Source organism: Furipterus horrens, unplaced genomic scaffold (genome assembly GCF_987537825.1).
Source record: "Furipterus horrens unplaced genomic scaffold, mFurHor1.1.pri manual_scaffold_11, whole genome shotgun sequence".
NCBI classification, from domain to species: Eukaryota; Metazoa; Chordata; class Mammalia; order Chiroptera; family Furipteridae; genus Furipterus; species Furipterus horrens.
In genome coordinates, this window is record NW_028327181.1 from 84,959,667 (window position 1) to 84,973,646 (window position 13,980).

Here is a 13,980-nt window from a genome sequence, read left to right on the forward strand (position 1 = left end):
GTGAAGGAGAAAAGTCTACCTACTATATGACTTCACCTATATGACATTATTTTTTTAAAAGGCTAACCTGTGAAGACAGTAAAAGATCAGTGGTTGTCAGGGGCTTGGAGGAAGGAAGGATTAATAGCTAGAGCACAGATGATGTTTAGGACACAGAAACTATTCTGTATGATACTATAATGGTGGGTACATGGCATTTTTCACTTATCTAAACTCATAGAATATGCAACACCAATAGGGAACTATAATGTAGAATATGAACACTGGATGATAATGATGTGTCCATATAAGTACCAATGTGGAAGGATGTGAACAGTGGGAGCTGTTGTGTGGGAACAGGGGGGTATGAAGGAATGCGCTGTGCATTCCATTACATTTTGCTGTATAACTAAAACTGCTCTTAAAATATTAATTTTAAAAAAATGTACCAAGCTCTTGAAAACCCACGTTCACTGCAGCATTATACACAATAGCTAAAAAGTGGAAGCAACCCAAACGTCCATTGATGGAAGAATAAAACATTAAAATGTGGTATATACACATAATGAAACATTACCTAGACTTTAAAAAGAAGAAAATTGTCACATGTTACACATGGATGAATCTTGAGGACATTATGCTAAGTGAAATAAGCAAGTTACAAAAAGACAAACAGTCTACTGTTCCACTTATCTGAAGCTTCTAAGGCAGTCAAAGTCATAGAAACAGAAAGTGAAATGTTGTCCCAGGGGCTGAAGGCGGAGGAAAAAAGAGAGAGCTGTTTTTCAATGCGGGCAGCATACCAGTTTTCTAAGCAGTGGAAGTTCTACAAATCTGTGAATGTATTTTAACACTACTGAACTATACACTTAAAATTTTGTAAAGATGGTACATTTTATGTTACACAAATGTTAGTACAATTAAAAATTTTTGAAAAAGATGGAAATAAATTGTGTAGTTAGATACATACATACATACATACATATTTAGTTACATAAAGCACTAAATGCATAAATACAAAAAGATAAGCACCAATTTCAGGACTGGGATATACCTCTTAGAGAGTTAGGATGACGATATTTGGAAGAGATAGCCAGGGGACTCTAGCACTTCTTAAACAATGTTTTGTTTCTTCACTGGATGGTAACACACAACTATGAGGTTAATACTCAATTTTAATGGGTCACTCCAAAGATAATGAGGGTTTAAATATAGAGGAGACAGGGAAATGGTTACACATTGAGATTGTGACATGACATAACATAATACTTTTAAATTGTGAATAGAGTAATTATACAAAATAAGACAAGTTCTATCATGACCTGAAAGACAATATTATCAACACGAGTATGATAAATATCAAAACTAAAAACACAATTCATGTTTATGAATAAAGTTCTTTATAATTTTTAAAAGTTTTAGGAGCTATAACAATCAGTGGTTAAGTTTTTACAAATCATTAATTACTATGGATTGTGTGCTGTTAGTCCTGCTCAACAAATAAATCAGATTTCACAATTAACAATATGACTTTAACAAGTCCAAGTTAAAAATTAACTGGTCCAAAGCCCACAATATTTATGTTCTAAATTAATTATAACCGAACTTGATCTATATAATCCCAACTCTTCACTCCTCCCTATTTTACCTTCACCTTTAACAATAACTATTTTCCTTTTGCTTCCTTGTGTCTGCAAGGCTTTTACAGCTTACACCTGTATTAAACATACCAATTTGACATGTTGATAAATTAAACATCATGGCCTTAAAATGCAAATAATACTGGCAAGAATGGTTTGATTGTGTTGTATTTCTCAAACCTGCTTTCAAGAACTCCACAGGTTTTGCTGACCTAAGCAATTACACGTTAGTACTGCCGACTTGACTCTTACAGAAGGTCAGCGACCTAGCACTCAAGACTTATCCTTTTCGTGGGTATTCAGAGAAGGACTCCAAGCAAAACCTTTAAACTACAAAACAAATCCCTAACTTGAGAACAACATAATCCCTGATGCACCTGCTAGTAAAACCATGCAAGTAGAAAACACTGGAGTCTACAATAAATAAATCATAAAATCTCCAAATTTATTTGAGGCATGCTCTTCATTTTTTTTGAAAAAAAAAAAAAGTAATTTTAGAGTTGGAAAACTATACAACAAAACCTTCACTCTGCTTTAAATAATTTTATTGTGGGTAGTTTGAATAAGTACAATTCTGAAAGTGTTAGCATAAAAATTCCACAATCTCATGAACACTGTAGCTATTAACCTGATTTTTCATGCAGTATAAATAGTAGCATGTACTCTCTCCATAATGCCTAATGGAGTCATCACCCTCCCATAATGTAATCCTCCAAATTGTAGAGGATTAACTTTTTATATATAAAATTGTGTTTATTTGCATGTACAATAGTGAGAATGACGTTACACACACCTGTTCCACAGCATTTAACAGAATATAGCATGATGATTGAAATGAAAAGCGGCTAGCCAAATCCATCAAATATAAAAACTATTACAATCCTGTTGCAAAGTCCTTTGTTAAACTCCTTTTATTCTAAATCCTTTTAATTCTGTCCTATAACACTAAAACATTTATAAAAAGCTTAAAATCCTAATAAATCGCACAATTAAAGTAATGAAAATGGGCTTGGCCACCAAGTCACAACTCCTCTCCCCCTCAAAAAAATTCAAGACAGTTTGCATGTCAGAAAATGTTAAATAATATGCACCACCATACATGCCATTGAAAACTCATTTAAACCAAGTTTAAGCTCATAAATCAGCCTTAAAGATTTCAAGATATAAAATAGAAACCACTTCTGTGAGGATCCAAAAGCAAATCCAGATGCAAATAAAAATCCAACTGATAATGAAATATTTCTACTCTTTTGATACTGTGGATGTCTTAAATATAAATATTTTACACCATATAACGCTAATAGTAATGAATTTTAACTGAAAAAGTCTTGCAGAAAGATTCCATTGAACAACATAATGCACCTTATCAGATGAGAGAATTAAAGCAGTCAGGGATTAAACACATTAGCCTTTGTCAATAATTTCCAAGCCTTCCATTCTATTTTTTATTTTACTTAAATTATTTCGTTATAGAAAATATTTAATTCTGTTCGTCTATGTCCAGTTTTCCACATAAATTCTCTTAAACGGAGCTTAAAATTATAGTCATACATTACAGACATAAATTTTAACCAAAAAATATAATTCTATTGCCAATTTATAGTCAATAAACTTTATTTTGTGTGATTTTATATTGTTTGACCTTTTCCCACTAAAAATTTCTCTTTTCTTAAGAAATTCTCTCTTGTGTGCTACAAAACAAGCTCCATTATGTACTGGATAATCTTCACAGAAATCTCTTGCCTAAACAGAGGACTATGTGGGGAATTTGGGGGGGGGGGTTAAGACAGAGAGAAGACATGGATGAAGTGGAAATTAGATGAGGAGGGAAAAATAGGAAAATAGATATACATGCTGCAGGTACCATCAACCAACCACAGGAAAGAGAAACAGGCCAGAACTCTTAACTGCCTTGAACAGTTTTGCCCACATATGATCACCAAAGAAATTTTTGGCATTTGCATCAAATATCCAAAATATGTTGTATACATTTTAGCCTCCACAGTGACTTCAAAAAGTTTAAAATATTAAAAACAACGATTTTTTCTTTATTGCTAGCTTTATTACCATCCTCCATCCATTAAAATGTTCTGCATGTGAAGTATCCCTTAACATTTAGCAGAATCATATTATTTTACTTTGATGATCAGGCCCCTTGTGCTCATCAAACTTTTAGAAGCACAAAATTACAAACCATCCATTAGACAGGGGAGCAAACTGACCTTAAGAAAGGTTAAATAACTTGCCCAAGTTGTTGTGGTGCTAAATGCCACATGTGACCATGAAGGCACAAAATTCTTTCCTCTGCTACCCGTCCTCACTAAAACAAGGTATTATTAAATAAAATTATGATCAGCTTCTCTACTACAAACAAAATTATTGACAAAGGCTAATGTGTTTAATCCCTTAGTGCTTTAATTCTCTCATCTGCCAAGTAGGGATCAGTAGCAATACCTCATACTGGATTGTTGTGAGATTTTTAAAAAATAATAAAAGCAATGGACTAAGTAAGATGCTGCAACATGTGAGAACTTGATAAACTTTACGCAATTATTTTGTTGCTGACGACTCTAATATGGTGAATCTATTATTTAATTTTCTGGTTAAAAAAAAAATACTGTTCACATCCTTGACTCTCCTCTTGCTCTTCCTGCCATGATGCCAATCTCTCTCCATCTTGCTCGCGCACACTGGAATAGGCCCAGCACACTCCTGCCTCAGGAATGCTGCATTTTCTGCTTTCTGCTAGGAAATACCCAGGGATGCCCTAGTTATCTCTGTAATTCATTTGTATACTTTTTAGGTCACGCTAAAATATTTTCCAATAAGAAAGATCATTCTCTGTCATGCTCTATCTCCTCACCTGATTTATTTTCTTCAAAGAACTTAACCAAACCTCATACTATACACATTCTAGTTATTTATTTATCTGTCTCAGCACATTCAAATGATGACTCAAACTCCATGACACAAAAAGACTTGTATAAGAAAGCTCACAACAGCTTTATTTCTAATAGCTCAAAATTATACCCAACCCAAATTCCCCCAACACAGAAATGGATACTTTAGTATATTCATAAAATGGAAGACTACTCAACAATAAAAAGGAAAGATACGCTGATGCATCAGGAACAGGGAAAATTATTCCCTCTAATGTAAAGAAATCAGACAGTAGATGCCACTGGAGGAGAGGAGGGTAACTGCGAGTCAGAAAGGGCACGTGAGAACTTCCTGGGGTACCAGAATTATCTCTATCATTTACATATAATACAGCTGCCCATACAGAAAACTGGAGAAGTCAAATATTATAAAATGAGAAGCATTAAAAGCAGAATCAGTCTCAAACCTTACATGTAGCATACTCATAGTTTTTATTATTACGGAAATTCTACATATACTGGGAAAAGAAAGTACATTTAGTTTAGAACAAAGATGCCAAGGTAAAGAAGAAGTTCATGATGAAAAATCTATTATCTGGCTATTATGAGAATAGAAAGAAAACTGTTACCAAAATTCTCAAGATGCTTAGGAATTATTGATACTTATGCACACAAATATGTAAATATATACATGTGTGCACTTAAGGACTCAATATTTAATTAGTATAACACATTAAGTCTTAATTTAAAATGTCCAAAGATCAGCTAACATGTTTTCTAGTCACAAAATTCAATTTGAAACTAGGTAATAAAGCAAACAAAAGAGTATGAAATTTGAAGTCAGACACACATGGACTTTAAAACTTGTTTCTGCAACTATTTGATTTATAACCTTAATTCTGAACTTTAATTGCCACATCTGTAAACTAGAGATTCTACCTAACTTGCACATCGTAAATGATTAATAAATGGTAGCTATTATAATAAACTAATATAAAATGAAGGCATTCTGGAGGAGAACTAATGTTAAAAAATTAGTGAAATCACACCAATCTTTAACCATAAACTTAACATAGGCAATTATTAAGTAACAATCATAAGCTTCAGTTAGTGCTACAAACTATTTGAAAGGATATAACAGATAAACAAAAAACATATTAAAGTCATCCTTCCTCAGTAAGAATTTCTGGACTATTCAGAAAACTAGTACACATGAAATAATAAGAAAAGTAAATATCAGAAACGTTTCATAGAGAATGCCAAATTGGAATTAGGGTTTCAAAGGATAAGGATATTTGGGTAAAGAGAGGAAAAAATAAAACAAAAGATAAGAAAATACAAATGAAGTATTGTAAGGCTAATGTCCAGACGAAAGTATGTCTAGTCCAACTGGAAAAGGGCATATTCAATTAACTACCAGAAAATAAAGTTGCTAAGACAGAACAGCTTTAGGTTCGTTATTTATTTCTCTCTCACCTTTCTTTTAGCACTCCCTGGCCCACGATGCCTCAGCTTCACTGGCCCCCCTCTTGCCATTATACAAATATCCACATGTCCTCCCTCCTCGGGACCTTTGCGCTCTGCCTGTAGAGGATGTCTAATTTTTGTCCTAAGTTGCTGGAGGATGATTTGACATTTAAGACTATACACATAGCCCTGACTGGTGTGGCTCCGGTTAGTTAGAGCATTATCCCGTGAATAGAAAGGTTGCAGGTTCGATTCCAGTCAGGGCACATGCCTGGGTTCCAGGTTAGGCTCCCACTCGCGGTGTGTATGAGGCAACCGATCGACGTTTTTCTCTCACATCAATGTTTCTTTTCCTCTCTCCCTCATTCCCCCTCTCTCTAAAATCAATAATTATGTCCTCAGGTGAGAAATAAAAAAATATTTTAAAGAAACTATACACATAAGTGACTTGTAAGAAATAAAACAAATTTCAATGGAAACCTGTTAAAACGACAATAAACTCACAACTATCAATAACTGAATCTAAAAAATAAAAACAAAAAGAAACTAAGCAAACAACCAGAATAGGAACAGAATCATAGGTATGGGGATCATTTGGAGGGTTATCAGCTGGCAGGGGGAAGGGGGAAAAATGGGAAAATGGTGCAGGGATTAAGAAGCATAATTGGTTGGTACAAAATGGACAGGGGGGTGTTAATAATATAAGAAAGGATGACGCCAAAGAACTTATATGCACGACCCATGGACTGAACTAAGGGGGGTGGGATTGTTAGAGGGGAGGGGGGTACTGAGTGGAGGGGAGCAAAGGGAAAAGAAATTGGGACAATTGTAACAACATAATCAATAAAATATACTTTAAAAAAAAGAAAGAAACCTGTTGTTAAATGAACAGATATTTAGGGTCCCATTCTCTGATAAACTAATGATTTTATCACTACGAAATGTCCCTCTTTATCCCTGGTAGTACTTGCTCTAAAGTCTTTACCCAATATTAATACAGCCACCCCAGCTTTCTTATTATTGGTATTTGCATGCAATAATTTACCATCTTAGTACTTCAAATATAGTAGTATATTTATACTTAACCTATATATTAATAGACAACATATAATTTGGTTTTGTCTTCTAGTGCATTAATATTCTATTTTATCTTTTTTATTGCCTTATGAACTATACTTGTTTGCTTTTATTGCTTGCTCTGGAGTTGCAGTATGCATCTAAGTTACTATACCCGATTTTCAAATAATATTATGGCTATTTCACATATTATGTATTGGTCCTTTAATCCATTGGTTGTCTTCATGTGCTGCTTAATTTTTAAGATCTAAAAAAGTTTAAAAGGTAGCTTGTCTGAGTTTCTTTTCCTTTTGTGAAGGTTAGGCTGTTTTCTAGCTAGATTATTCACTTGATCTTGAATTTCTGACACTTCTATGTGGAGCATGGTAAAGGCAATGACCAAGAAAAAAAAAATCAGAAATAATTTAAAATATGATATTCAAAGAGATAAATGACAGAGAATTTTCCGGAATTGTATAAAGGCAAAAATCCTGTGATCCAGGAAGTCTGATCAGTCTCCAGTAAAATTAAAAGAAATTCACACCTTAAAAAAGTCAATATATTAACTAATGAAGAGAAAATATAATTAAGGAATAAATGTGTAAAGAAATATACATGTATACATATATAATTCACTTTTATAAAAATTTGTTCTTAAAAAATTTTTAACAGTAGGATAAAGGAAATGTGGGAATAAGAAAACGACAATAAGAGGAAATGTGATCCAAATCAGTATAAGATAGACTAAATTGAAGAAGGAAAAAATTATGAAATAACTCTTTACAAAAGGTGACTTAAAGTCCAAAGGAAAAAAAAAGATTTGTTAAATGGTGGTAAAATTATCTAAAAGGACAAACATTTAAACCATTTCCATGTATGTCTAACAAAATATCTAGAGATATTCTATAATTAGCTTAGAAGAATATCTCAAAAAATGCAATACTAGCTCTGGCCGAGTAGTTCACTTGGTTAGAGCACTGTCCCGACATACCAAGGTTACAGATTCAATCCCCAATCAGGGCATGTATAAGAAGTAACCAATGAATGCATAAATAAGTGGAACAACAAATCAATGTTTCTCTCTCTGGCTCTCTCTCTCTCTTAAAAAACTCAATAAATAAAAATACGTATACTAAAAAAAATGTCAATTCTACATTAGCCACAATTGTAGGAAAATATAAAGGACCTCAACCTGGAAATTAGAAGCAACAAAGCTGCTAATATATGTCCATCACAGTCACATATCATCATTTGATACTCTCAGGGGTTACATCTCAGTAAGCTCTAGGATACAGAACTTAGGAGGAACTATATTGTAAATTAATTATCAAAAATTAGTATTAAATGGTCTACTTTCAGCACCAATAACTCTCTGTATAAGAAACCACCCAATGTGCTGAAATGACAAATGTCAAATTTTTAAAATACATGAAAATATTTCCAAAAATACTGTAAGATACCATGTTCTGGTAACCATGTCAGAGCCTATATGTTAGACACCAAGAATGCCATTGAAAGAGAATCCCTCCCTCCTTACATGATTTAGAAATACTGTGTGAGTGGTAAAATAACATGGTAGAATCAAGTCAGCATTAAGGCAAATCAAAAAAACTCAACCTGTATTAACCAAAAAGTGGGCTGCAAAAAAATATATTTAGATGTATATTCAATATATGTTTAGAAAAAAACTACTTAGGACACAACATGTATGTACTCCATAGTGTGTCTGCCCACACAAACATATGCTACTTAGAGGATATACCCAACACACACGCATAAACCACTCGATTCTAGCCAAAAGAATGCTACTGCCTGGTCAAATGCTAGGGTTGGTCTTTCTACATGATAGGTAATTATATCCTCTTATAAAAAAAATGTAAAACCTCTTATGCCACCCAGGGATAAACTAGTAAACTTTGCGGATTTGTCCAGTTCCTTTAAAGATTTACAGACTACAGGGAAATAAATCTTGCTGAATAACGCAATGTTCTCGCTACTGAGTAAACACCAATTTCCCCAAGTGTAACAATATCTGAGAAATGAGAAGCAAAACAGAGAATTTCAAAGTTAAGACTGTACAAGAATCTCTTCTATTTTGTGGCAATATATTCTCAGGAAATAATCCTCTCATTTGAAAACAAAAGTAATTAATTGGACTTCATTTAAATGGAGATAAAAATACAAGCTGTGGACACAAGAAAAAAAATATTTGCAAATCACATATCCAACAAAGGCCTTTAATCCAGAGTATGTAAAGAACTGTAAATTCAACATTAATGGCAAAAGACATGAATAGACATGTCACCAAAGAATATAGGGACTTCAAATGAGCACATGAAAGACGCTCTGTATCATTAGGTATTAGGAATTATTAATATAGTGGCTCTGTAGAAAACCATGAGATAAAAATCTAATCAAAAACCGAAAGGTATTAACTAAGAAAGGAACAAGGAGGAAGGAAAAGAACATTCTAAAAGAGGTTGAGAATATAGGGGGATTTTTCAGGGGACCGACAGGAACTTCCAGAGGCCCCAGCCAAAAGGCTTCAGGGGTAGGAGGAGTAGTGATTAGGGGAACTAATACATCTGAAAAGCTTGACAACTCAGTGCTCTGAGGAGGGGAGTGTAAGGTGAGAGATGACCTTTAGGCTTCTTATGGCAACTGAGGTAAACAAGGATAAAGGACAGAAGGAACTTAGTCCCCATGTTCTCAAGATAGTGATGGCAACACTTTGCGTATAGTGTGAAAGGGAAAGGGGGAGATGTTGATGCAGAAAGACATCAAGATTTTGGAGCCACTTCTTCACTCTTGTGGTGAACAATGGGGCTCCCTCTTGACACCCATCCATTTTAGCCCTTTTATCAGTGAAAAGTTCAAAAAAACACTTAAGTATACTTCACTTATTCTCACGATAGTTCTGTGAGGTAGGCTGGAGAAGGATATTATTTACCTCTGAAAAACTGTAATACCATGGTATGATGGTAAGATGATTAACTTGAGATGATGCTACCGTGGCCCTTTCAATAATGTGAATGAAAATACCAACGGCACGTTAGCTTTGTGTATGCAGTCATTGCTCTGGTTAGAGAAATACATGCACACAGATACACACACACACACACAGTACTGTGAAATGCAGAACTAAAATTTAAAACATGATCAAATTAGGGAGTACATCTTTATTCATAAAAACATCCCATACAGAGAGAAATGTCCCTTCCTTTTTTATCTTCACTATAAACTTCTTGGGGTCCCAAAAATTTATTAAAGAACTTATACAAAATGTGCCAGATAAGTGAATTTTAATCTTCATCTTCCTCCTCTTCTTTACCCTAGTTAATCTAGAAGTAGAGCAATTTATTAACTCTCTTTCCTGTTAGCAACTACAAGCAACCACTCATGTAGGTTATTCTTCTTCAAATATTTTTTGGTGAGATATTTCAAACACCTTTTGGAAAAAGGCACCCCAGAAGTTACAGTGATCTTGCTCTTGATTCTTTCAAGGTTACAACCCCTGCACTGAGAGTCCCAGCTATTCCATTCACTTTGATGCTCTCCTGAAGAAATTGCTCAAAACTGGCAACAGCCAAGACTCGAATTTTCCACAGGGCAGGTGCAATCAAGAGTAAACTTTAAAACCTGCCTTTTTTTTTTTTTTTTTTTTTTTTTTGCCTCCCTTCATCACATGCTTTTTCACAGGTGCCATTTCAGCAGTAGAGAAAGAAAACTTCACTATAAACCTCTAAATTCTCATTTCTGATTTCCATTTCTGACCCAGTAAAAAGTATTGCATTTAGTTTCTCTTGCTTGCATTTTTTCTTCTAACAGGGCACTGTGTCCAAAGGAGCAAACCATTAATAACCCCTGGTTCATTTCTCTTCACTGGTGTGGGCCTCTTCTTTATATTTTAATAATGTAATAAACACCTATGATCCCATCACTGGAGATGAGAAGTAAAACATTACCAGCACTTTTCACTTACTTACATAGACTCATACATCACCACACTGCAACCTACCAGGCAGCCAGTCTCCTACATTTTGTACGTCTCCCTCCTTTGCTGACACACACACCCAGGGTTGTATTTTTATTTTTCACATTTTAAAATAAGTGTTTTTATTAGTTCATGAATCTGGTTGTTGCTATTAATTATAAAGCTATATAAATTCACTTGGCCTCAAATTAAATTCTCTCCATATTACACCACAAGTGAAAATAATGAAAATTCCAATATATTCCCAAAGTAAACCCTTATATACATAAATCCTGCAAGACACAGTATCAGCAACAAGTAGAAAAATTTCAGTGGAAACTAGGTTAAAAAGCAGGTGCCAAGATGATACTTCAAATGATAAGAACTGAGGCTCTATCCTCTTGTTTTTAAGACTAAAAGAATTACAGGCAGAGAGAGAAAAAAAAAAAGATGCCATTCTCTGAAAGGCAAGAATCATAGTAGTCCCTTGACGATAGTAAGAGGGGAGGGAAAGTTTAAGCCGTCTTTACCTATTCATGAGATCAAAAGAAATAAAAGATTCCCTTGGTGTTTTTATCATTTTCTTTTGCTAGTACATCTAGCACCAGTGAGAAAACAGCACAATTAAAGCTATAATACCTCTTCAAATTCCTCTATAATGCTTGCACCTTTTAAAGGATCTGTGATTCAACTTCTCCAAAGATACATTAAATGTTAAACTACCCTACAAAGTCCAATCCCAACTTATTTATTTTCTTTATTTACTAAAACTCATACAGAAATTTTACTATGTATCAGGTGTTGTTCTAAGCAATCTTAAAGAAAATTATCCAATACTTAGAATTAAAGCAAAATGCTGAATTTCTATATCCAGCCATAATGGATTAACACGGATGAGATTTACACTCCTGCTAGAAAACTTAAGAAACAGATAAAATGTATGAAAACAGTTTTGAGACACTGAACAACAGCTAGCACAAGACAGTGGTCCTTGAGACAAGGGAAACAACTTAAACGAGCCCTGTGAATGCCCCAACATACTACTCATTTATTTAAGTACTGTCAATGGCTGCTTTTGCATTAGGACGACAGAGGTGAATAGTTGTGACAGATGCTATATGGCGCTAAAATATTTTCTACCTTGCTCTTTCAGAATACGTTTGTACACACCTGCCTTAAACTAAAGGCTGGTCCAGATTTACTAAACAAAAAGTAAAGTCATGTAAATGTTCCCAGAACAAAGCCCAAAAATATTTAAAGGAATATAAATGTTGCTCGGCCCCTGAGCAACATTGACTTTCACAATGTGTGGCACTCAAACAAATATTTCAAGGCATATAAGCAACATAATTTGACTCATATTAAGGAGATAAATCGATCAACAGAACAGAGTGACATCTAAACTACTATGAAAAGCATACTCTGTTTATTCAAGAAGGTAAAGGAGAGCGCAGACATGTTAAAAAGACATTGAAGATCTCTCTATACACATGTGTGCGCACGTGCAGACACACACATAACCCCCCCCCCTTCTGAAAATGGAAAATACTGTGTCTGAAATGAAAAATACACTGGATAGGTAAACGATATAGATACTGCAGAAGAAAACATCAGGAAACATGAAGAGGCAGCAAAAGAAACTACAGCTATGGGACATTTACACAATGGAATCCTACTCAGACAAAAAAGAAGAAAATTTTACCCTTTGCAACAGCATAGATGGACCTGGAGAACATTACGGTAAGTGAAATAAGTCAGTCAGAGAAGGGCAATTACCTTATGATTTCACTAATATGTAGAATCTAATGAAAAAACTGAACTAACAAGCAAAATACAAACAGACTCATAAATAGAAAGCAGGCTGACAGTTCTGGGGAGGTTGGGGGGCTGAAGGGAAAGAGCCAAAAATAAAAGAGAAAGAATTCATGGACAGAGACAACAGTGTGGTGAGCGTAGGGAGTAGGGAGGTGGATGGAGGTGGAAGTGGGTATAAGGAGGATAAATAGAAATGGAAAAAATACAATTAAAAAAAACGGAAATTTTAAAATTTTTTACTTAAACTTTCAGGGCTTAGAAGAAGTAAATGCAGCTGTCATATATAATAAAAGCTTGCTATTGAATAAAAGAGAAAAAAGAAAAGGACTGAAATAAATGAACAAATCTATAACTTTACTAAACAATGTCACCCCAATAAATTCAATAAAGCCCTGGCTGGGTAGCTCACTTGGTTAGAATGTCGTCCAATACACCAAGGTTGCGGGTTTGATTCCTAGCCAGGGCCCATACAAGAATCTCTCTATTTCTCTCCCTCTCTTGCTCTCACTTCCTCTCTCTCTCAAATCAATAAATAAAAAAAAAATTTGAAGAGTCATGTATAAAAAATTAAATGAATAAATTTGATTAAAAAATTTTCAAATGAAGAGAACATTAGTGAGCTGTGAAACAGCATACATGTAAAGAAGGGAAGAGAAAAAATATTTGAACATGCCATGTAAAAAATCACTGTCAAGAGAATAAGACAAGCCAAGACTAGGAAAAAATATTTCTAAATTATATATATATATATATAAAATTATATATATATAGCATATATGTGATAAAAGGCTGTTATCTAACATATATAAAGAACACTTAAATCTCAACAGTAACAAAATAAACAAAAACAGCCTGAAGACCTTGACAGATATTTCACCAAAGAAGTATACAAATGACAAGTTAGGTGTATGAAGACGCTCCATATCGTGAAAAAAAAAATTAAAACAAGATAACCATTACACAGCTAGTACAGTGATTTTCAACCTTTTCCTCTCATGACACACAAAAACTAATTACTAAAATTCTGCAGTACACCAAAGGAAATACTATACTTTTGACAATCTGACAAAAAAAATAGGCATAACTTTGATTTTTTCACACTGAACCGCTATTGTGTCAGCTGTTGTCATTTTTTTCCCTCTGGCAATCTAGAGGAAAAGAGGTCAGTGCC

The 13,980-nt window shown here is 34.1% G+C and overlaps 1 protein-coding gene and 1 pseudogene across 12 annotated transcripts in view; both read right to left on the bottom strand.

Moving 5' to 3' along the window:
• Positions 1 to 13,980, bottom strand: part of BCAS3 (BCAS3 microtubule associated cell migration factor) — a 489,419-nt gene that overhangs the window by 420,285 nt on the left and 55,154 nt on the right. The window lies entirely within an intron of this gene.
• Positions 10,324 to 10,727, bottom strand: LOC149998678 (large ribosomal subunit protein eL22 pseudogene; annotated as a pseudogene).